The 26,489-nt window shown below is 38.2% G+C and overlaps 1 protein-coding gene across 1 annotated transcript in view; it reads right to left on the bottom strand.

Moving 5' to 3' along the window:
- Positions 1-26,489, bottom strand: part of ONECUT1 (one cut homeobox 1) — a 71,644-nt gene that overhangs the window by 43,686 nt on the left and 1,469 nt on the right. The gene's annotated exons all lie outside the window — the stretch shown is intronic.

The raw sequence follows: 26,489 nt of genomic DNA, 5'->3' as shown, positions 1-26,489 counted from the left end.
AGTTACATTGCTGGGAACTGCTTATGTGAACGTTAATGCAATAGTTACAGTTTATGGAAATTTTCTAAATATCTTCTTGGTAAACAGAACTGCATGTTCTTCTATCTTCTAGATTGTAAGCTCGAAAGAGCAGGGCCCTCGATCCCCTCATGTTTTGCATTGTATTGGTATTGTTCTGTCACATGTTCTGTCCCCCTTTGTAATGTACAGCGCTGAGTGAACTATTGGCGCTTTATAAATACTGTATAATAATAATAATAATAATAATAATGCATCCTTCTTCAGTTATAAATTCCCACCAGTTTATACATATATCTGATCTGTTAAATCAGAAATGAGAGACCATATGTAGAGAAAACGTAGCTGGTGAGCAGCCAGTTACATTCATTGGTAGAATAAGGTAGGGTCAACCTTGTGTCTATCAGAAGATGCTTTTGAGATGTCTCTTTTGGAACCCTGTTTATTAATGCTGTCCACATGGACAGCATAGATTGCTTACAGTGTTATAGTTGCTGTAACTGTAAAACAATCAGTATTATATAGTGGAGTTAAGCAGATAGAAAGAATTCAGCACGAAATTTTTTTCAGAAAAAAGTTCAGAAGCTTTTTACGAAACGTGCCAAAAATCTTTAACTTTAGCATATAATAACATTTTACATATTCTACACCTAAATTAAACACCAAATTAGAGAGTTAAAAAAATATATTACAAATTGGGAACAGCTAAGTGGTTGCATCAGTGTTGAAGTACTATCGGAGTAGAGAGCAAATAAAGCAAAGCTGTGTGCACTTCAGTCACCCAATCATCTGCAGGGAAATCAATTACAATTCTTTTGTAGCTAATTCCGTACAGTTGATTTAAAAGTAAATGAACAAAGTTGAGGCAAACGCATAAGGAAAACAAATGAGTGAACATAAAGGGAGGAATTTCTTTTTTTTAACTGGCTGCCTATATTGCTGATACAAGCGTTTCTCCTTTACTGCAGGCAAGACTTATACTTCGACTATCTTCAGGCTCTCAATTTCTTTATGTCAACAGTGACAAAAGGATTTCTCTATACAGGATCACAGTGTCTCAGCTCTATCACCTTCAAGAGTATCAGAAGCTCAGTCTCTTGAATTGAGGTACCAGAAGTGCTGCTGTTTTTAATCTTATAATGGTGGTGACATTAGTAACAGAAAAAAATGTTATTTTACTTCTTCTACACAGTGAATCCAGAAAAAAACAGTACCTAGCGATCTTCTTTAGCCCAGGTTCACACTGATGCGGTGCAGAATGTGCAGCATTTTCAGTGTGAAGTCCACACCGCATCAGAATCGCACCCCGTACATGCGAACCGCTTCGGGTGTGTATGTTAAGTTAACAACACCCCGAAAGCGGTCCGCAAAACACGATGTGATGTGCAGAATTGGATCGCATAGGTGTGAATACCCATGTGATCCGATTCTAGTGTGGACCAAAACAAGGCACCTGCACGTTTTTGGTAAGGGTGCGGTGCGATTAGAGCCATACAAAATGTATGGCTCCAATCGCACTGCACACAAATCGCATGTGATTTGCACAGGAAAGCGGTACGGTTCCTTTACGAATCACATGTGATTTACCGCACCACATATATGTGAACCCAGACTGACATTTGAAATGCTGAGTTTTTGTATTTTGCCTGAGGTATGCTTTTGAGCTGGTCATACATGGCCAGGTCAGACACTTCTTGTTGTCAGCAAGTGGCTTGACCTACATGAGATTTGGCCATAGAATGAGATGATGTCCATATTTGGCAGAATTGGCACCAAAGTTGGCACCAACAATGAAATTTTACATATAGTGATTACCGGTAGAAGTGATTATAAGAGCACTGCTTACATACAGCAATGGGGCCTTAGTATGACCATATCTTCCATCCTGGTCATTTTATATCCATCAGATACTGTATCTGTCAACTGTACAGGTGGCAGCCAACACATGGGACAATCTTGGGACACTCTTCTCAATACAGATGATTTCCTCTTACTCACTCTCCAAATACACATGACCCTCCCCATCTTCCCCTGTGACCTTTCCCAATACAAATGATCCACATGTAGATATTCTCTCTAATACACACAATCCCCCCTCCCTAATATACATGATCCATCTCTACTTATTACCCCCAATACCTAAACCCCCCCTCTACTTACTTTCCCCAGTACACATGATCCCTTAATGACTCTCCCCAATACCCGTGATCCTCCTCTGCTCACTTTCCTCTGTACGCATGATCCCCTTCTACACACTTTCCTTTGTACACATGATCCCCTTCAACTCACTTTCCTCTGTACACATGATCCCCCTCTACTCACTTTCCTCTGTACACATGATCCCCCTCTACTCACTTTCCTCTGAACACATGACCCCCCTCTACTCACTTTCATCTGTATACATGATCCCTCTCTACTCACTTTCCTCTGTATACATGATCCCTCTCTGCTCACTCTTTCCCTTTTCCATCATTCTGCAATCCGATTACAATTGTTTAATCCTGCTTTAGATCCTCCTAGACCATTTAACCTAGCTTACATCAGGTTAGCTATTCATAAGTAACCTACATTACCACTAAATATTGTCCTAAAGAGTTACAGTTTTGCCATACATACAGTACCTCTATCTAAAGCTATAGTTTCTCTATATCTTACAGGAGGGTTGTCTCTGTATATATCACTATTTACTTTTGCAAAGAATTGCTTGCTGCAAGCAATTCATTGCTTTTACAGGAAATGTATGGTGGTTTTGTCTTAATTTACTATGATTACAACAAAAAAAAATGTTTTTAAATGTATTTTATTCTGGTAAGTATGAAATAATGCATCAATATATTGTGTTCTTATATCCAGACAGCAGGTTTTGCTTTAGGATATTTTTCACATGTTTTTATACCTTATCCATAGCTTGTAAAAAAAAAAAAAACAGTGTTTACAGAGCTCAGTAGCTAAAGCAGCACATACCTGAATGAGATTGAAAGAGAAACATCCTAATTTTTCCTCTTTCCCCACCAGTACAGCTCTGTCTGATGTTTCAGTCAGAGACAATGCTTTGGAAAGGAATTAGTGCCTGTTGTTCTGGCTGTTCAGAAAACCCATATTGGAGAATTCAATAAACCTTTTACTACAGTTTTCTGGTGGTAGGTCCCTTTATATTTTTCCAAATTTCATTATCAGAATTAGATTTTAGGCCCTTACAAATTAGGCCTTTACTTCGTTAAAGAGACTCTCTCACTGAAGAAAGGGAAGGGGGGGTAAATTAAATAATAATAACTAAAGAAGATATACATCTGCAGCAGACTCCCAAACCTTCTGATTGTGGCAAATGGCGTGCCATTCTAAAAGACAAAACTTCCAACACTTCTGGACAGTGATGAAGCTTTCTGCTGTGCCTGACCCAATACAATCCTCTGGCTCACCTCATTGGCCAACGGGAATTTTCAGAAAGTAGGAAAGTGCAAAGAAGCTTAAGCAGTATCAAAAAACCTTGAGATGAGCCATGACAGCAAGGTTCAGGAGGCTGCTGCATGAACAGTATGTATACCTGCATTTCATACTTGCAGCTCTTTCCTCCATCCCCCTCCAATGACAGAGCTTCTTTAAAGGGGATCTCCATTCCACTACATGTTTATTAAAAGTCAGCAGCTATGAAAAACTGTAGCTGCTGAATTTTAATAAACAGACACCTGTTGGCGCCCGGCTGTGACAGCTTTTTCTCTTCACAGCCGGCACCCACTCTGCATGCGCAAGCCATGCTGTGCTTTGTGAATAGTCCTTCAGTCTTTTGGGACCTGTCACGTGTCTTGACTGTAGGGAGGAGAACTTAAATTCTAAGGCGGTTGGAGCAGAAGTGGGAGCGGGTACCTGGTAACCTGGTATCTGCCCCCCCCCCCCTCCAAAAAAAAAGGTGCCATTAAGTAAAGAGGAGTGGGGAAGGAGGTTTTAAAGTGGAACGTCCCATTTTGGGTTGAGCTCTGCTTTAAATTCAGGTGGTTTTTCCATATTTCAAGTCAACATGTTAATTAAGCCATAACACCTGCAAAGGGTTCCTGAGCCTTTAAATGGTCTCTCAGTCTGGTTCAGTAGGAATCACAATCATGGGAAAGACTGCTGACCTGATAGTTGTGCAGAAAACCATCATTGACACCCTCCATGAAGAGGGAAAGCCTCAAAAGGTAATTGCAAAAGAAGTTGGATGTTCCCAAAGTGCTGCATCAAAGCACATTAATAGAAAGTTATGTGGAAGGGAAAAGTGTGGAAGAAAAATGTGCACAAGCAGCAGGGATGACCACAGCCTGGAGAGGATTGTCAGGAAAAGGCCATTCAAAAGTGTTGGGGACTTTCACAAGGAGTGGACTGAGGCTCTAGTCAGTGCATCAAGAGCCACCACACATAGACGGATCCTGGACATGGGCTTCAAATGTCGTATTCCTCTTGTCAAGCTGCTCCTGAAAAACAAACAACGTCAGAAGCGTCCTACCTGGGCTAAAGAAAAACAGACCTGGTCTGTTGCTCAGTGGTCCAAAGTCCTCTTTTCTGATGAGAGCAACTTTTGCATCTCATATGGAAACCAAGGACCCAGAGTATGGAGGAAGAATGGAGAGGCACACACTGCAAGATGCTTGAAGTCCAATGTGAAGTTTCCACAGTCTTTGTTGATTTGGGGAGCCATGTCATCTGCTAGTGTTGGTCCACTGTGCTTCATTAAGTCCAAGGTCAATGCAACTGTCTACCAAGAGATTTTGGAGCACTTCATGCTTCCTTCCGCAGATGAGCTTTATGGGGATGCTGACTTCATTTTCCAGTAGGACTTGGCATCTGCCCACACTGCCAAAAGCACCAAAACCTGGTTCAATGACCGTGGGATTACTGTGCTTGATATGCCAGAAAACTTACCTGACCTGAACCCCATAGAGAATCTATGGGGCATTGCAAAGATAAAGATGAGAGACATGAGACTGAACAATACAGAAGAGCTGAAGGCCACTATTGAAGCATCCTGGTCTTCCATAAGACCTGAGCAGTGCCACTGGCTGATAGCTTCCATGCCACGCCGCATTGAGGCAGTTGTTGCTGCAAAAGGGGCCCAAACCAAGTACTGAGTACATATGCATGCTTATACTTTTCAGAGGTCCGATATTGTTCTATGTACAATCCTTGTTTTATTGATTGCATGTAATATTCTAATTTTCTGAGATTGTGGATTTGGGGTTTTCATGAGCTGTAAGCCATAATCATCACAATTATGACAAATGACGGCTTGAACTATCTTGCTTTGCATGTAATGAGTCTATCTCATATATTAGTTTCACCTTTTAAGTTGCATTACTGAAATAAATGAACTTTTGCACGATATTCTAATTTTTCGAGTTTCAGCTGTACTTAATAGTCAACTCCAAAACAATACAAAAGCTTCAAGATAATGATAGTGATGAGGATATTTATGGATACAGAGAATACTAATATTGAATGTTTTATTGCTACAGCAGACAGTACTCCTGCACTTTGAAAAATGAAGGAAAATACGCACACCTAGCACTACAATTTACACCTTGATTATGATTATTTTAAACCCACTGATATTGTAGTCATTATTTGCAAATGGTAAACCCTGCCATCTCTTATCTTCACTGGGTTGATTAAGTTAGTTCTCATAGTGTAAAGACAATAGTTCTCTATTCAGCTTAGTTTATTCATTAACAAAGAAACCTTACTGTCACATTCATTTGGATAGTCAGATGACTGAAAGTGAGCTAATGACCAGATATAGTTCAATGACCCTCTGAGGGGTCACTAACTGTGATAGCTCCATTCACTTATTAATCATAAGGGCAGAGTTCATAACATAGCTTGTGATGTCATCCTAACTGCCATTTTAGTCACTAGCAAATGGCATTGCGCTGCCGATTGCTAGCCTTATAGGAACGCATATATTAATACAAACAAATAACAGTGAACTAAGCTAGGTTAAACCAAGCTAAGGAGGATACATTTATTCCATAGAGACATTAAAGCGGTAGTAAACTGCATTAAAAAACCCCAAATGGTCCCCCAGCAGGCTCATGTCATAATGTGCTAGTATACACCGCATACTAGCATGTTATGACAGACTTACCTAAGAAATGAATCCCTCCAGTGGTGTGCCATTACTGCTGACAGGGAATCCATATTTACCTGGTCTTCCTTCCGCGTTCAGTTCAGTCCTTCCAGGTCTGGTGGAGTGAATGGCCGAATTGTGATGACATCACTCCTGTGAATGCCCACAGGAGTTACAACCATGGCACAGCTCTCTCAATGGATAGCCTGTCATCCATTCAGTGTACAGTGAGCATGCACAGGCGCCGATGTCACTAGCTGCTACATATTTAAATGTTTCCTAAACAGTGCATGTTTAGGAGATATTTACTGTACCTACAGTTAAGCCTTATTATTATGTTTGCATTCACACCGTTGCTCTCCAATTGAAAGTCTGTCAGAGGAGCTGTACAAAGAAGAGGGGAGTAAGAAGTGCACTGCTATCTTTTAAGAGGAATTCCAGACAAAAGGTATATTTTTAGGGTATTGCATAGGCACAGTTAAAGCGGAGTTCCACCCAAAAGTGGAAGCTCCACTTATCTGCCTCCCCCCACATTTGGCACCTTTTGGGAAGGAGTAGGGAGCGGGTACCTGGTTTTTGACAGGTATACGCTTCCACTTCTGGCTCAGTTCGCAATCTAGTGCTTCCATCTTTGCCCAGTCTTCCTTCTGGGTTCCACTCCTACAGCCATCTGAATGATCAGGCCGTGATAAAGTCCCTCCCACAAATGCTCACGGGAGTCACATCACCACGGCACATAGTGGGTGTCGTGAATGTGGTCTGAGATGCGCATGTGCGTCTCAGAACACATTACTGTTGACAGGCAAGGAGGGGCCTTTATGGCAGAAAAGACCTTTAGGGTCTTTAAAGTAGATCAGCAAGTAAGTTTCAGGCCTCTTGACTCGACTATTGATGGCTATTAACTTACCAGATAGGTTTCTAAAAACCTAAAAAGAGTAATAATAACAATACTGTATTGTGAACCTGTACATACCTAAAAAGAAGCATTTCAAAGTACTGAATGAAATGCGATAACAAAAACAACATATTTTGTAAGATGAAAATAAAACGTTTAATATGATCAAAAAGAGATGAACATCAATCACACAAGTGACTGCACTGTTGGAGCATTCAGACAATCCTCTGGTGGAATAAGGAGGCAGGTAGAGCCTAATGTATCAAGAGTGTTGCTAAAGAAAATGTGCATCAATCATATTAGCCACTTAGATTCTGGCTATCAAATTTCTAATGCAACAGAGAAGATGGAAGAAATCTTATTGGTCAAAATGGGCTTTTTATTCCCACTCTGTAATACATGAGGCCAGTACATTTATTAGTGACAGTCTATTCTATTCTTGAATAACTCCAATATCCACACATACATTTAGAAAGAAAGCCCACTTAGACCTAATGTGCATTTGATCTTAGGGATCGCCTCACTTGTCTGATGATTTGGAAAGACAATACAAGTGAATGGGATCATAGATGGATGTCATGGATTCTGGGCCACAAGTTTGTTTTTTTAAATTGATCTTTCAGTCATATGAAACCCATTGTAAGTATTTAGTGATTACTGGATAACAGATTGAAGTAACCTGTCTCCAGGCCATTTATTTCAACCCATAAATTTCTACCTGCATTCAACATATGCTATGCATATTATTTACTCTTAGCAGCTCTAAACAGCTCCCTTGCGTAGACACCCAACAACCTTCAGAAATGCTGCTGGGTGCCTTCATACTAGATGTGATGTCAGCAGCCCAAGCAGACTCACAGCTGTCATCCAAGTGACTCCCAATAGTATTCTCCTTTGCTCCCCTCCTGGCTGTTACATGAAAGGTTATAAAGGGAGGTTAGGGGAGGGGCAGAGAAGCTGGGCTAGCACAGAGAATAATTTGACTTGCCCACATGAGGAGAAAGCTGTAAACTACCAATAGGGAAGGGGCAATACTAGAGAATGACTCTACCTGGAGTAGTCAAAATGTCTAGCAAGTTCGAAGCAAGTGAAGCAAATAAAAATATAATGATGGAATGTAAAAACACTGCAAGTACGCATTTAAAAGACTAGATTTTTCTGTGATCTTATCTGCAATTTTTGTTACAGGGTTTCTTAAAATAAATGAGATGCAATGGAACTATTACATTGTTTAGGTATAAAACACATAAGTAAAAAAACACAATATTTTTTGCTTTAAGATAATTAGATGTATAGGGATGAATAAAAAAATAGCTCAGTGATAAAAAGCAATTCAAAGATAATGTAATGTCCCATAATGAAAAAAGATGGGCCTTTAACCTGCCATATTAAAACGTAAGAATAAAAACTGTGACCCCATATTGCATAATGGAAAGTTATCTAATTAGCAAGAGAAAATATTATGAAACAAGGTTCAATAGGAGAATGTGCATGTTGAGTAATTTGTGATGGTGAAGAGTAAATTATATCTCCCACATGTGTACTCTTCACCATAACATTCTCTTGTGTATGGCTATCAGAAAATCTTAAATGAGCTCTTATTAGGGTAGTTACTTTTGAATACAGGTTGTCATATCTAGAGGGACTAGTTCTAAATAGGGATCTGCTACATCTTTATACCCCGTTTTCTATCTACTGCCAATGCTTAGAAATGATTAGTGCAAATCAAACCAAGTTTCAAACTGTAGATGTTAGGCTGATTATGGGATGCATTTACAGATTACTGCAATTCCACCTGTCTAACAATTTATATAAATAACAAGTAAGGCCACAGTTTAGACAACAAACTCTTCATCCTGGGTTAAAAGGTGATCTATTTATCAAATAGAACATTTCAAATGTTGCTTGATTGTCCCGCAAAACATATTTTTTCCTCAAATCTGATATCCATTTTCAAATTACTCTTCAGTCCATCTCTGTCTGTTTCAAGTCTCTCTCCCCTTGAAATGTACAACATACACAGATTTTAAACTATGGTAACTGTTGTTCTTTGTATGTAACCCAAACATTTCGTATTTCTAATATGTGCCCTCTATACCATGTACTTACATAGTTACATAGTCTGGCTGAAAAAAGACAAAAATCCATCAATTCAACCATTACAAATTGAGTTCTAATCCTACACCCACAGTTGATCCAGAGGAAGGCAAAAAAAAACCAGCAAAGCATGATCCAATTTGCTCCTGCAGGGGAAAAATTACTTCCTGATCCCTTGAGAGGCAATCGGATATTCCCTGGATCAACTTTATCTATAATTGTTAGTATCCAGTTATATTCTGTGTATCTAAGAAAGAATCCAGGCCATTTTTAAAACAATCCACTGAGCTGGCCAGAACCAACTCTTGAGGGAGTCTATTCCACATTTTCACAGCTCTCACTGTGAAGAAACCTTTCCATGTTTGGAGATTAAATTTCTTTTCCTCCAGCCGTAAGACTGCCCCCTTGTCCTCTGTGATGACCTCAGAGTGAATAGCTCTACACCGAGTTCACTATATGAACCACTGATGTATTTATACATGTTGATCATATCCCCCCTTAATCTCCTCTTCTCAAGAGAGAATGCATTCAGTTCCTCTAATCTTTCCTCATAGCTGATCTCCTCCATGCCTCTTATCAGTTTGGTTGCCCTTCTCTGTACTTTCTCCAGTTCCCTAATGTTCTTTTTGTGAACCGGTGCCCAAAACTGAACTGCATATTCCAGATGAGGTATTACTAATGATTTGTACAGGGGTAAAATTATATCTCTCTCTATGTGCTAAAACATATCCTGTTCACTTTGTGCTACTTCCTTTGTGTGAAATACCTGGTGATCCTGCCAGTCCCCCTGCTTTTCTGTTTGATACTGACCATGCTAGGCATGAGTGTTTGGTAAGTTTTCTGGCTGTGCTGGGAAAACAGCCTGCCTGTCCTCGGATGAGCATGCTTCTGCTGACACTCAACCCTCCACAGAGTTATTCACTAAGAATATCTCCACCACACGCCGCTAAGCTCCTTCTGCAGCTAGGAATAGAGATTATGTGATTTTTTTTTTTAATATATATGCAAAAATGTTTTCATTTTCATTTAAATTTTAAACAAAATGAGTTATTTTAAAAGGTAAGTGTTCACTTAAACTTTGGGGTTATGGCTGACCACCTAAAGAGCAACTCCAGTTTTGTTGAGAAAAAGAACATTCCCCTCTGGGTGATCTATATACATTGCAGGGATTTTAACAAACGTTGTTGCAGATTTCTTCCTTTTGTTATCCTGTAGAAATGGCTGTTTGTTTGTCTGTGTCCATGTGCAGAGTGAATCTAATGGGAGTGATTTTATAATTATCAATCAGCTGCTGCACCTGCAGGGTTCTAATGAGGAAATCATCAAGGTCTGCATCCCTTTAGATGTGATTTCCCTTTGGGAGCATCTCACCAAAAAATGACATTATTGTTGAAGGGGATGCAAAAAATCTGACTTGGTGCAGACTTCTGGGAAAATCAGTGAGCCAATCACACAAACAGGAAATTTTCAGGGGGTGTTCTGTACACCAACTCTGTACAGAAAGCCTCCAGGTAGCTGCATTGCATTTTACAGAAAAATACAGCACTACAGACTGAAAAGGAAGGGTCATTTTGTTATCAACAATATGACTTTTTTCCCATGACAGTGTAGTTACCATTTAAAGCCACATTCCAGGCAGATATAAAAACACCATTTAACCCAGTTGGACTCTTAAAAAAAAAAAAATCTGTTGTCATTTTAAAAACAGTTGGTGAATGTACCTTAATCTCTTTTAATATCAGCCCCCTGCAATCCCCTGCACAGCAGCACTCAGATCAGGAGAAGATAGTCAGGATTTACTGCACTAGCTAGTCAGGATTTACTGCATTGTACAGTGATGTTCATCTATTGTTGGAAGCTTCTTAAGAGAAGAAGGAATGACCACATCAGTGTGCTAATGTTCCTTCATTCTCCAGTAGCTGAATAGAATGGGTCCTAGACCAAGATTTATTCTGCAAGTTTATTGTAGTTTGCAGGGAGGTCACAGAGAGAGTCAGACCTGGTAGAGCTGTCTGGCAGGGGTGCCTCTATAACCAGAGTGAATAAACACAACAATAAAGCATTTGGGAAAACAGTTCACAGGCATGTATTTCAACAGTGTTTACTGTATGTTGTCTGGAGTAAAACTTTAATGAAAGTTTATATTTTTATATAAGCTTGCTGTTATTTCAGCAAAAGCATTACGCATTCCTGATTTTTGGTGTATCAATCTTGATAAAATATGAAACAGCATGAAAATAATAAAAAAACTGTTTACAGTTCATGTTACATTGTAATTGTTTCAGTTACCATCCAAAAAACGTTCCTGCATGTCAGTATAATTAGGTTACGTTTGGTCCACTGTATTAATAAAACACTCTTCGGATTAGTGATTTGTGATAAATATTTTCAAAAAATATTTTTTTTGGTTCTGTTTCTAAGTATTGAGGCTAAACAGAAAATTTCACATGATAAGCTCTATTTTTTGTTCCTTTATCCATCTGATCACATCATGCTGTTAGCCCTTTAGAATGAGCCCCCCAAGTGCTGCCTGTGGAACACTAGAGTAGCTTAGTATTAAATGAGTATTCTATGCCAACATGTCATATTCCTGATATGTGTCTGTTGTACTTATGTTTTCTTTGCTTCCTCTGTATAAAATACCTGGTGATCCTGACAGTCCCCCTGCTTTCCTGTTTCAAATTAACCATGCTAGGAATAAGGGTGCATCCATCCCAACGTGGTCAGTTTTCTAACACAACAAACACTTTACTTTGCGCTAGGAAAGGACTCAGTAGACCCAATAGGAATGTTCTGGAATTTTCTAGAATATGCACTGCTTGCTGCCCTCAACAGACCGGGGTGGTCCGAATACACTGGATACAAATGGAGAAACAGAAAAAGGGTGCACTAGGTCGGTGCGCCCTTTTTCTGTTTCTCCATTTGTATCCAGTGGTCAGTTTTATGTCTGTGCTGGGAGAACAGCCTGCCTGTCCTCCACTGGTCAAGACTTGTGCTGACCCCTCCTCTCCTCACAGGTCTTCAGTCGGAAGATCAGTGTAATGCTCTTCCTCTGCTTCCTGCTGACATGCCCACCTGCAGTCTCCATCCCCACTTCTCTAAGCCCCTTATGCAACTGAGAATAGAGATCATGTGATCACTTATAGAAAAAAAAGGTATTTGTATATATATTTTATTGATTTCAGGTACTTATACAGAGCTGTCAATTTATGCAGTGCTTTACATATACAGTCATGGCCGAAATTGTTGGCACCCTTGATATTTTTCCTGAAAATCAAGTATTTCACACAAAAAAGGTATTGCATTAACACATGTTTTGCTATACACATGTTTATTCCCTTTGTATGTATTGGAACAAATATAAAACAGAGGCAGAAAAGCAAATATGACATAATGTCACACAAAACCCCAAAAATGGGCTGGACAAAAGTATTGGCACCCTTAACTTAATATTTGGTTGCACACCCTTTGGAAAACATAACTGAAATCAGTCGCTTCCTATAACCATCAATAAGCTTCTGACACCTCTCACCCGGAATTTTGGACCACTCTTCCTTTGCAAACAGCTCCAGGTCTCTCTTATTGGAAGGACACCTTTTCCCAACAGCAATTTTAAGATCTCTCCACAGGTGTTCAATGGGATTTAGATCTGGGCTCATTGCTGGCCACTTCAGAACTCTCCAGCGCTTCTTTGCCATCCATTTCTGAGTGCTTTTTGACGTATGTTTGGGGTCATTGTCCTGCTGGAAGACCCAGGATCTTGGACGCAAACCCAGCTTTCTGACACTGGGCCCTACAGTGCGACCCAAAATCCTTTGGTAATCCTCAGATTTCATGATGCCTTGCACACAGTCAAGGCACCCAGTGCCAGAGGCAGCAAAACAACCCCAAAACATCATTGAACCTCCACCATATTTTACCGTAGGTACTGTGTTTTGTTCTTTGTAGGCCTCATTCCGTTTTCGGTAAACAGTAGAATGATGTGCTTTACCGAAAAGCTCTATCTTGGTCTCATCTGTCCACAAGACGTTTTCCCAGAAGGCTTTTGGCTTACTCAAGTACATTTTGGCAAACTGTAGTCTTGCTTTTTTATGTCTCTGTGTCAGCAGTGGGGTCCTCCTGGGTCTCCTGCCATAGCGTTTCATTTCATTTAAATGTCGACGGATAGTTCGCGCTGACACTGATGCTCCCTGAGCCTGCAGGACAGCTTGAATGTCTTTGGAACATGTTTGGGGCTGCTTATCCACCATCCGGACTATTCTGCGTTGCAATCTTTCATCAATTTTCCTCATCCGTCCACGACCAGGGAGATTAGCTACAGTGCCATGGGTTGCAAACTTCTTGATAATGTTGCGCACTGTGGACAAAGGCAAATCTAGTTCTCTGGAGATGGACTTGTAACCTTGAGATTGTTGATATTTTGCCACAATTTTGGTTCTCAGGTCCTCAGACAGTTCTCGTCTCCTCTTTCTGTTGTCCATGCTTAGTGTGGCACAGACAGACACACAATGCAAAGGTTAAGTGAACGTCTCTCCTTTTTATCTGCTTTCAGGTGTGATTTCTATATTGCCCACACCTGTTACTTGCCCCAGGTGAGTTTACAGGAGCATCACATGCTTGTAACATTCTTATTTATCCGCAGTTGTGAAAGGGTGCCAATACTTTTGTCCAGCCCATTTTTGGAGGTTTGTGTGACATTATGTCGAATTTGCTTTCTTTCCTCCCTTTTTTTGTTTTGTCCCAATACACACAAAGGGAATAAACATGTGTATAGCAAAACATGTGTTAATGCAATACGTTTCGTGAGAAATACATGATTTCCTGGAGAAATATCAAGGGTGCCAACAATTTCGGCCATGACTGTATATTGTACATTCACATCAGTCCTTAATCCTCAAGGGGTGTACAATCTAAGGTCCCTAACTTACATTCATATACTAGGGCCAATTTAGACAGGATCCAATTAACCTACCGGCATGTCTTTTGCAGTGTTGGAGGAAACTGGAGTACCCAGAAGAAACCCATACAGGCACAGGGAGAACATGCAAACTCCAGGCAGGCGGTGCTGTGGTTGGGATTCTAACCAACAAGCCTAGTACTGCCAGGTGGAAGTACTAACCATTTAGCCACTGTGCTGCCCACACAAATGTTTTGCCTTGCATTTCTATTTTAAACTGAGTGGGTTGTTTTACAAGGTAAGGGGTCACATATGCTTTAGAATAAGTTGACAAGTAGTTCTCAATACAGTGAAGCTGGTTTACTGAAGCAGTACATTCTTCACTTAGTTCAGTGATGCTGTATTCCAATCAATCACCTGATTATGTGCATTGGATTTTCAAATTGAACACAGGTTCACTTGACTAAAGCCCAATGTACGGTACTTCGCATTACTTGTCTGATCCTAAAAGATCCCTATATCTACAACAGACTGTGGGTACTGGGGTCATTTTTGTACCATAAGCATTATGATATTGGATCTCTTGCATTATATTACCGTGACAATTGCAGTCTTCTTGGCTAACATATATGTTCCTACACCCTCTTATAATGAGTTAAGCCTTAAATCATATAATTAAAAAGGTTGGTAAAACAGAATTTGTGAAAGAACAGGCATTAAGTGTAATTTTTAAATACATCCTTCAGGTTGACAGGGCATTGACTGCGCATGGTGTAATAATGGCATCCAATTGGATTTAATATTATACCCTTATTTTCTCCAGTATGGTAAAATGGTATTACGTGGGATGGGCTAAGCCACTTTCCACAACATTATTGTTCTTAGCACTACCAGATTAAATTGGTATATCTCTATTTGTATAAGAAAACTTCTGTTCTCCAAAGATCCATTTTTTGCCACTAGGATGGACCAGACATATAATCACACATGGAGTCTATTGATCTCCGTGGGAAGATAAAGGGAGTGGTCTAGCATGTTTCATCTATTCCTGTTCTAACATCTACTTACAGTGATGTATATAAATACATTGCCCACACCTAACAGAATAAATCAATCAGCTATGGATTTCCTTCTCAACAAGATTCCAAGGTAAAATGGGAGTACGAGAATTATCAACTGAATTAGAATTGCCATATTGTTTTCATATAAATACATTTCATGGACAATACCATTTGAAAATCAAATCAGTGTGTTTTACAATTATTCTGTGCTCTGTAGCTATAAAAACAAAAACATTTTCAGCATTTTTATCCTGTGCATGACATAATGGATAATGATGATGTATTGTAATGAATGAGCAGAGGGACTTCCTTTTATTTTATTAGTTTATTTTTTTGCTTTTTGTATATTGTTAGGGAGATTCCCCTTTTACTTTCTGCTAGAAGGCACAACAGGAAGTGAGGACAAATCTCTCCAAGGTGAAGCTAATTCCCCTCCTAGACAGTTGTCCCTGGAACAGGTGTCCCCATTGGAAGACTTCTCTTGTATTCTCCTATACTCATTTTGGTGACAACTTTCACAGACAATGGACACCAGGACAAATATAAACTCCACAGTGAGGATACAAACAGCTATAAAGGTGGTGGTGGGGCTAACACTTTTAGAAGGACAAACAACTACTCCAGCACTCAAAAGGACAGTCACCAGACCAAGATGAAATAGAAAAGGATACTGCTGTGCTTATGGAATATACTGTGTATACTAATACCCTATGTTGCAGCAGTCTTAATTGTGAACTGAATAGGCACAAAAAATACAAACTCTATCATATAGACTGCGCATACAGAATGTGACACACAAAAAACATATTTTTAAATATAATAATAACCATAATTAAAAATAATAATTAAAAAAACATTTTTGCAGTCCCAACTTGTGCAAATAAAGTGCAAACGTGCTGATTCCTTGGTATTGGATTCCATAATTACAGTGACAAGTGCTTCATAGTGCTCAGACTGGTGCCCCACATGGATATACACTCACCATCCTGCCATGTCCACTTATCTCTAGGTAGGTCACTAGTGCGTTGTTTGGGACTGACCCAAAATGCCACGTATTGATGGTACCAATGCTGTTACATATACTCCATGACGTTGCCAATGGTAGCCAGTATATATTCACCAGGTCAGATATCAGGTATTAACCAGTGATCCTTATTGGGAATGGGTACAGCACCTGCACTCCTCCTCTCCTCACCTTTGGAATGCACGCTGGAATGCGGCGGCCATCTTTTTCTTCCAATACTATCACATAGAGCTGAACACACTCAGTGCTGAGGAAAAGACACTCATTTTGTGAGTTTATATATATTATTTTATTCCCAGCATTAACCTAAAGAATATTACACTATGAGATGTCCGTTTTTCATTTTATTTTTATACTAACCACCTGTATATTATCTGCGGAGGAGAGAAGGAGTGCAGGTGCTGTACCCATTCCCAATAAGGATCACTGGTTAATACCTGATATCTGACCTGGTGAATATATACTGGCTACCATTGGCAACGTCATGGAGTATATGTAACAGCATTGGTACCATCAATACGTGGCATTTTGGGTCAGTCCCAAACAAAGCGCTAGTGACCTACCTAGAGTTAGGTGGTCATGGCAGGATAGTGAGTGTACATCCATGTGGGGCACCAGTCTGTGCACTATGAAGCACTTGTCACTATAATTATGGAATCCAATACCAAGGAATCAGCACGTTTGCACTTTATTTGCACATGTTGGGACTGCAAAAATGTTTTTTTAATTATTACTTTTAATTATGGTTATTATTATATTGAAAAATATATTTTTTGTGTGTCACAATCTGTATGTGCAGTCTATATGATAGAGTTTGCACCAGACCAAGATGCTGTGCGGAGTCTATACTTCCTCTGGTAAAATGCTCCAACGATGCTGCCCTCCTCAGATGGAGAAATCCAAAACTAAACTGCAAAAAAAACACATACGGAGCATAAACGCCTAGTGTTTTACCTGAGGTTTATTGGTCAAAGAAACCAAAAAGCCATATGAATACTCACAAAGGACAGAAGTAACAGGCATGACAACAAATAAGCTGGTGAGTCAGTGTGGCAATGAGTTACCAAACTGTGGCAATGTTGGCAAGCTGAGGCATTTCGGGGAAGCATCCTCTTCCTCAGAGCTCTCAGCTTTGTTGTCATGCCTGTTATTTCTATCTTTTGTGAGTATTCATTTGGCTTTTTGGTTTCTTTGATCAATAAATCTCAGGTTATGCACTAGGCATTTGCGCCTGACCCCCCACCCTCGTGTATGTTTTTTGGGTCTAACACCTTCCCCATTCTTTCCCATTTTACCCAAAACTAAAAAAAAAAGGTTGGAGCTATACTTTATACAAACACTTTAAAGCAAACCTGTCAAAAAGGAAAAATCGTGGCTGCTATTGCTGTTTTCCTTTTAATACTAGTTGCCTACCTGTCATACTAACCCTTATGCTGAACATTGTATGATCCACTGATCTGGGACAGGAATACATATCAGGAAAGTCACAATAAGTTCAGAAGTCCTCTGCCTACCAGTTCTGGGTCGATAACCCAAAATATTGGGGCTTGAGAGTTAGCATGACAGCCAATTAAATTGGCAATGTCATCCTCCTTGTATCTGACATGACAGATGTGCTTTAACTTCTTAACAATCACCTGTAGCTTGATTACATTGCAAGTAGAATCTATAACTATGTCAAATGAAATGAAGACTGTACCACCTACTCTACATATCCACAGGTTTCAGACACATTCTTTCATGGAAAACCATGAATAACAAATGCTAATTTTTCTACCAAGAAAAGTACATGTAATGCCCTTCCTTTTCTATAGGGTGCAGTAAGCGGTGTATATGGCACTGCACTACTCCTGGTCAAACTGATTAAGAATGTAGTACTAGGACAACATTAAGAATGTTTTTAACTGCAGCCAACTGGAGCTTTTTTTTTTTTACCCCTATGATTTCCATGAAATGATCTGAATAAAATCTCATAAATAATAATATGATTTTGTTATTCTTGTCCAGTACAAATTAGTGAAAAGCTGATGATGAAGAGAATTGCTTGTAACAGTCAAATTTACAGCTGGCAGAACAGCAAAAGATGATTTCTTAGCTGGTATGTCAGTTTTCCCTTGGAATTATCTTGTTGAATAGGCCCATTAGGGTTATGAGCAGTTACACACTTTTTTCTTACCATGTTGATAAAACTATAACCTTGATACTGAGAGTGAGAGGAACAATGCATTTTGTATTGTCATATTTTATCCTAATAAAAAAGAACACCAACAGATTAATATATTGTAACTGTAATGTCTACCTTCATTTTGTAAAGCGCTGCGCAAACTGTTGGAGCTATATAAATCCTGTATAATAATAATAATAATATATTCCAGTTTATACTATACTTCTATGAGTATCACCCTGGAACATTTATGCAATATTACCATCAATAATTTATAACTAACATATTCTAACCAATAGAATCTGACCCTTTATTAAAGAGAAAAAAACGTTCATGAAGAGCGATTGTTATAAATGTATGTATGGTACTTAGGGTCCTGTCCAAACCTTATGAACCTTAGTGAACAAAACCTATAGATGGATTTCTTTCTAGAGCTGGTTGTACAGCTGGGCATTGCAATGTGTAATGATCATGTGCAAAATTCAGTTACTCATAGTCAGATTTCAGCTTACTGGGGTCAAATAAGGGAAATATTGGTTCTGATGAGTTGCAACAGGTTATAGCACTTTCCCTTAATTAATTAATCCAAATACATATGTGCATTCCAGCCATGTCTTTATCAACATAGTAGCATTCCTGTAATATTAAGATACGTTTTTGGGTATTGAAGTCTACAACGTCTGCAGTAACAGTTGCCAGTTAAGGCCAATAAATGTCCTTTCTCTTTCTAAGGCCAGTAACAGAGTGGTAATGAATGTGTTTCTTTCTTTCTAAGCAGATTATCTCAAGTGTAACTAGAGGAAAGCTGCAAGGAAGAATTAAAGTGTGTGGATAAAACAAGATGGGGGGAGGGGGATTATTTCCCATTCCGGAGAATATATCAAGCAGGAAGAGTAATTACAATAGAAATGTTTTGCATGCATGAATGTGAAGTCGCACAATTTCAAAGTCAGATTGGTGTTACCAAGGTCTTACTGTCCACTGTTACTCATTAGTCCCATTGCAGGTATTTTCAAATATTTGTATATCCATATTCCATTGGATGGATATCACAGTAAATGTAATGTGAGGTTTTGGAATAGAATAAAGCCACTATGGTATGGTATCAGGGGAATATGGCCTGACTTTTGCCAGGTGGTGCCTGGGTTGCAAAAAACATGAGTTCGATTCCTCTATCCTATTGTGTACACCCCACTGGACACTGAGGCCAGTATCCAAAATTTAAAACTGTCACTCATCTTTTGATTTTAAATTTTTTTCTATTTTTAGCACTTTACTTCCACAGTCCAAAACAAATAAAAGTTCTATGATTTAACTTATGTCATACTAAATTAATATAGTGAGATAAACACGTCCAAGCTGCGTTACAGTAATAAAGAGATAAACAAATAGTTTCACTTCCACTTTGAAAGGCCTCTGTTCCCTAGTCTGCTCTGAAATGGACAGCTCTAGGACAGATTTTTCTGTACATTGTTTCAAATAAATATATAAGCTATCAATATTTACTAAATTGTAAATGCATTGACGGATTGGAACATTTGTGTTTTGCTTGTCTGAACTGAACAAAGACCTGACCTGTTACGTTTGGCAAACTTTTATCTACCCATTAATAAAGCAAGGCATGGCTTATATTAAAAATACTAAACTCCTGTAACATAGGCAAGAAATCTAAGCCTAAAAAATCTATTAACATTGTTATTGATGTTAATATTGTTCTGATTGACTATATCTACCTTAAATCATATATAACTGCTCAATCACAAAATATTTAAGGCGCGTACAACTGTTTTTGCATAGCAAAAAAAAAAAATAATGGAAGCCTACAATAATCTGTGAATTGGGGGTCAGCTTGCTGAATAGCAAGCGATTCTGGAACAATGAACTTGTATTGATCAGCCAATGTATCCAGTCCTAGAAAGAGTCAGGCCTACATTAAACCGCAGAAGTAAATCCAATTGAGTGGAACGCTAAGCTGAGTGTGTTTGATGCCCATTGTGAGGATTGTGTGTAAGCCCCAAATGTACAGAATAACATGGATTGAATCTGAGAGCAGAAGCAACCTCTGGACACCAACAGGGGCTTATTATGGCAGAAAATCATTTCTATCCAAATGGAGGCCCAGAAACAAATGTAATATGACATGCTAATCTGCGGGGAGGTTGACACCACTAAAATTAAACATATGCAATGAGATGCTTGGGTTCAAAAACCTGCACTTGGTCTACCCAGCTTTCTGCATTTATCTGCTGAGGTTTCCAAGCTAAGGTGACAAGTGAAGACTTGGTGTACACATAACCAAACTCCTTCAATATTTAAAAAAAATACAAGTGATCATATCATGTATGCCTGCATAGATATACAGACATTTAAATTAAACATTTATATATGCATATTTTAAAATTGTAAAAAAGGTACTAGAAATATATCCTATTGAAAGTGTTAAGAGCTTCAGGTATTTTATTATTAGGTTTCTATTACTTTACATATAGTGGAGAAGGTAATCAAATAAATATTTGATATGTATTATAGAAGTCCAGTTTTTACAATATGCAATGAAAACTGAAATCTATAGGGATCACAATTAGGTGAAAACGTGTGAATGTAAGTTGCTTAAATGTATAATAAAATATATCATATTTATTTAATGTAACATGTAAAAATGTAAATGTAATAAATAAAAAATTGTATTATTAACATTGTTGTTATTAATATTACAATTATTATTGCTATTATATTATTATTATTTATTCACATTGATATTATTATTATCATTTTCTTATATTTCATTTACTTATTATTATTTATATTATCAGCGTTATTATTCATTACAATTGATATTATTTTTATTATTATTGTTATTAATAATAATAATAATAATAATAATAACAATAACATTATTATTATTATTATTATTAATAATAATAATAATAATAATAATAATAATAATAACAACAACAACAACAAAAATAACATCAGTGCAGTTGTTATTATTATTAGCATTATCATTATTTCTTTATTTATTGTAATTATTATTATTATCAATACTGTTTTGTTGCTTTTTTTTTTTAATTTCTAATTTAAGTGTTGTATTTCTTTGTTGGAACACATTGACTGTATTGAAAAAAAAATTCTCTCTTTATGAAACAAAAAAGAGAAAAAAAATTCATACACATCTACCTTTTTAATTTTTTTAATCGAAGTATTCATATATTTATGTCTTTCAGAGCCGATCTCATTTATATATATGGAATTACTACATCAATTCCATTTTTTTAACGAATGTAGCCGAAAAGGACAAGTAACAAGGGTTGAAAAATACTATTTTAAACGAATGTAAATGAATTGTGCTGTAAAAATGACAAATATGTTTTATTTTGTTAAAAAATAAAACATAAAGCATAAAATCCCTCACTGAGAAGGTGCAGCTGCCTGCTCAGCAAATACTGGAATAAACGACAACGAGCTGTGAATGCAATGCAGGATAATCAGAGCACTGGTTATACACCAAGTGCAGATTAGGATAATATTGCGACAAATGAAAATATTTGTGTCTCGTGTAACAACGCTTTCAATATTTATTAGTGCAGTTTGGATATAAAGCAGGATCCCCATCTGAGCAGTGTGAGAGGCAATCACCTATGTGCGACCCTCTGATAGAAGCCGGCAGGTGTGTACAGTGCTGCCTCTTCATTTGTATGCAGCTCCTCGCACTGTCAGCCACTCTAGATTGGCAGATTAATGCTCAGATAACGCCGAGAAGGGGATCCTACCGTCTAATTCAAGCGCTTGTTTCCACTATTGATCCATGTAAATAAATGGAGATTCTGGTCGACCAAATTGTCGTAAAAAATACACGTCAAATCGAAGCAAGCGTCGGTTTATCAATCCTAACTTATCCTAGGATCCTTAACCCTCCTAGTTCTATCATTGGGACATTTGCTACTATCAGGGGCCCCCAAAAAAACATTGCCCACTTTCCAAAAAATCAATTGTGACTTTTTTTTCACTGTCTAGGGAAGATATATCTGGCTAGTGTTACAACAGACAAGACTGCCCATAAGAAATATATATATATATATGTATAAAATTATATACATATATAATTTTATATATATATATATATATATATATAAAAATAGAGAGAGAGAGAGAGAGAGAGAGAGAGAGAGAGAGAGAGAGAGAGAGAGAGAGAGAGAGAGAGAGAGAGAGAGAGAGAGAGAGTGAGATAATATTATACTGGCAGTATCACAGCAAACATGATATAAGAGAATTATACACACACACACACACAAACACATAAATTAAAAAGTATATATATATACATATCTCAAATCACACATATTTACATATAGCTCCTATATTTATTATGTTGCTCATGTACATTAATGACCAAGAATGCAGAAATACAGAATGGTCTATACAGAAGAGCCAAGTGTGCAGAGACTATATAAGATGCAAAATAGTGGAATGGTGGCATGGTAGTGCTATGGGCCCCTTAGTGTATATCCATTCACCTAATTACTGTGCAGTGTATAGCAGATGATGTGCATGGTACACACTATAGAGATCTATACAGAAAAACCATGTGTTCAGAGTATATATGATACAGAATGGTGGCATGATGGCATGATTGTGCTCAGAGCTCCTTGGTATGTATATATATATATATATATATATATATATATATATATATATGGTATACAGCAGAAAATGTACATGAAGCACAGTACAGAGATCTATACAGAAAACCTATGTGTTCAGTGTATATATTATTATTGTTATACATGATGCAGAATAGCTGAATGGTGGAATGATTGTACTCATGGCTCTTTAGTATGTATATAGGCACATGGTGTACATCAGATAATGTACAAGGAGCGCAGTAAGAGATCTATACAGCAAAGCAATGGGTACAGAGTATATATGATACAGGATAGTGAAATGGTGACATTAATATGCTCAGGGCCCCTCAGTGTATATACGAACACAATGGGGCAGATTTACTAAAACTGGAGCACTCAGAATCTGGTGCAGCTGTTCATGGTAGCCAATCAGCTTTTAACTTCAGCTTATTCAATTAAGCTTTGGTAATAAAACCTGGAAGCTGATTGGTTTCTGTGCAGAGCTGCACTAAATCTTGCACTCTCCAGTTTTAGTAACTAACTCCCAATATTACTACAGTGTATAGCAGACAATGTACATGGAACACAATATATAGAACTATGCAGATCATAATACATATGTTCATAATATGTATGAGGCGGAATGGTGGCATGATTGTGCTCAGGGCCCCTTAGTGTATATGCAGACACATCTTGTATAGCAGACAATGTACGTGGAGCACACTAGATGGATCAATGCAGAAAAGCAATGTGTTCAGAATATGTATGAGGCTATAGTGGAATGGTGACATGATTGTGATGAGGGTCGCTCAGTGTATATACAGGCACGTGGTGTACAGCAGACAATGTACACCCAGCACACTATGGAGCCCCATGCAGCACTGTAGCAGGCACACACACACACAGATGAGCACACACACAGCACAAAGTGCCTAAGGAGGATGGATCTGGCCCTTCCCTTTTTTGTCTTTAGAACAGATCGCCTGTGACAGCACCTCGGATTGACTGCCTGGCATTCTCCAGGGACGAATTACTGAAGACCTGCCAGTTAATTAAACCCTTAAATAAGGCTCTGCTTTCTATTAAACTCGAGGAACCAGTTTTTATAAAAATGATCACAAAGCATGCTGGGTTTCCTAAAAACGCTCAGCAATGCTCCCTGGCTGGGAGAATATATGATGTGAATGCAAATGGCCAAGTACATTTAGCTACACATATACAACATTAATTAACACAACGCCAGCCTGGCTGACTCTCTGCCATCTGCATCATTTAAACTCTTATATAGAGATATCACTGTATAGATTTATTGGTACAGTTCTAAGAACAATGAAGAATTTTCTGAACTTCTGCAGAAAAAAAACATCTCCTAAAATGTTATCTTTTTTTCCTTCAATTAAAAGGATAACAACAAATGACAGTCTTGTGGATAACAAATGGCAGTCTTGTATAACAAAGGACACATGAATTATTTTGCCATATATTGACTGCACAAATGGTTTCAACAAACAACTCTTTAGGATAACTTTTTTAAAGAGGGTAATTCAAGTTAGATTCACTAATCAATATGCTGGGTATCACAATGTATCTCAGGTGTGCCCTGGACCTGTCCTGACCTACACAATTTTAGTGAGCTGCTCTATTCTGCAGGGTTTTGCTGAAATGTAATGAGGCCCAATCATATGAGACTTTGGAGGACCTGAGCAGAGCTGTTGATGATCATTATAAAAGGATTTTTATGGATTGGGGGCCACCATCAGTCCACACCCATGCAGATAGCTTATGAATTGGAGAATTTTAAAGACAGTTGCTTCTCTTCTTAGGAAATGTTGTCCTACAGAGATAAGTGCATGGGCATGTTATACAATCCTGAGACAAATGACAGACAAATAACCCTAGGATGACAACCACAGGCATCTCTTGCTCTTAACAGCACATGGGTTTATGAGTCTGCAGAAGAAAAACCCTGAACAAAAGGTGCAGTTATCACAGAGGAAACCACCTCTCTGCCCCAGGAATCATTGCTGCCCAAGTCAAGTTTGTAAGGACCACCTGGATGTTCCACAATACTACTGAAATAATGTTCTCTGGACAGATGAGAAAGATGTTTCATGTTATATAAATGTACACATAGTGATGTGTTTGGAGAAAATAAGCACAGCCTGACAAATCCTAATCCATATCCCAACTGTGAATTACGATGAAGGGGGTATGGGGGCTTTGCTCCCTCTGGGCCCAGACACCTTGAAATCATTGATGCATAAATTCATTCACAGTTGTATATGGGAGTTCTAAGACAGAATTTCAGCATGTATATCTGGGATCTCCAACTCAAAAGAACGGTCATACAACAAACAGAAGTAAAACAAGAAAAGCGTAGCCCAAAATAAAAGTATTCCATATTTTAGAAAGGTCATGTCAGCCAGCATCTCAGTCCTTTGGAAGTGGTGTGATCTGAACCAGGCCATCCAGCGAAGATATCCAAGTATATTAGGTGAAATATTTTTCTGTACCGAAATATCTCTAACTGATCTGTAGGTCTGGTCAGCAGACACAAGGAAGCCTTTGGTAATTACCAACAGAAGGTTCCTTTAGCTACTACAGTACATTTAGGGTCATATATTTTTCCATCAATGACATTGATTGTTTAAACCATTTACTCAATGAGGATATGCCAATGTAAATGGTTGTATATGTTTTTCTAAATGCCAGTGCTGTTATCATGATCACTTAGATGCCGATCAGATCACATAGTAGGAGTCCTACATAGAGAAATTACACCTATTCTGCCAATGCCTTTGTGCATGTGTCCAAGAAACTCTGGGTAGTAGAATGTGTAAATGCTATCAGGAGCTGGCTCCTAGCCATCCTTCCTACCAGCCATCAATACACAGATCAATAAAACAAAACAAAAAAAAAATCTAGATACAACACCAATACAACTATCCTGAGAGACAATCGGGTTAACAGCTGGCATGCTATGTGCCATATTACTCTATAGTTTTATTTTTTTACAAAAGCAAAAAAAAAAAAAAAAAACTCCAAACAATATACTCAGTGTTGCCTAATGACAAGGTATGTTTACATTCTAGGGGAAATACAAACTCAGTCTCTGCGAGTATTGATTTATCGATTAATAGATAGGTATCAATCAATCGATATTAATTGTTTGACAAAGACAATGGGTGGTAGATAAGAGTAGGAGGTGTGCTCCCTGGCCTCCTAATTTCACGTGGGATTTACACTATGGCTGCTGAAAAATGAAATATAGGAATAAGTGGGGAGGTGGGCTTGTGGAACTATGGAGATCTATGGGACCTGGTTGTGTTGTAGAAGACGCATCCTAGACTAGAAGATCCTATTGTGTGCACATGTTATGGGGAAAGGATTGGGAGACAGATAACACGTTGCCTGTTGTATTTCCTAGAATACCAGCTATGACATTATATATATAGAGAGAGATAAATATATATATATATATATAGATAGATATATATATAGATATATATACAGTATATAGCCTTTGTAAGCAAATGAGCTAGAAGTGGAAACTACACAAAAGGGATGTAGACAGACAGCATAGAAGTCACAGTGCATTGACCATGGCTCAGTAG

Source organism: Staurois parvus, unplaced genomic scaffold, assembly GCF_062004578.1.
Source record: "Staurois parvus isolate SC_StPar_1 unplaced genomic scaffold, SC_StPar_1.0 ptg000536l, whole genome shotgun sequence".
NCBI classification, from domain to species: domain Eukaryota; kingdom Metazoa; phylum Chordata; class Amphibia; order Anura; family Ranidae; genus Staurois; species Staurois parvus.
The sequence above is the reverse complement of the archived record's forward strand: the minus strand, read 5'-3'. Positions and strand labels throughout refer to the sequence as shown.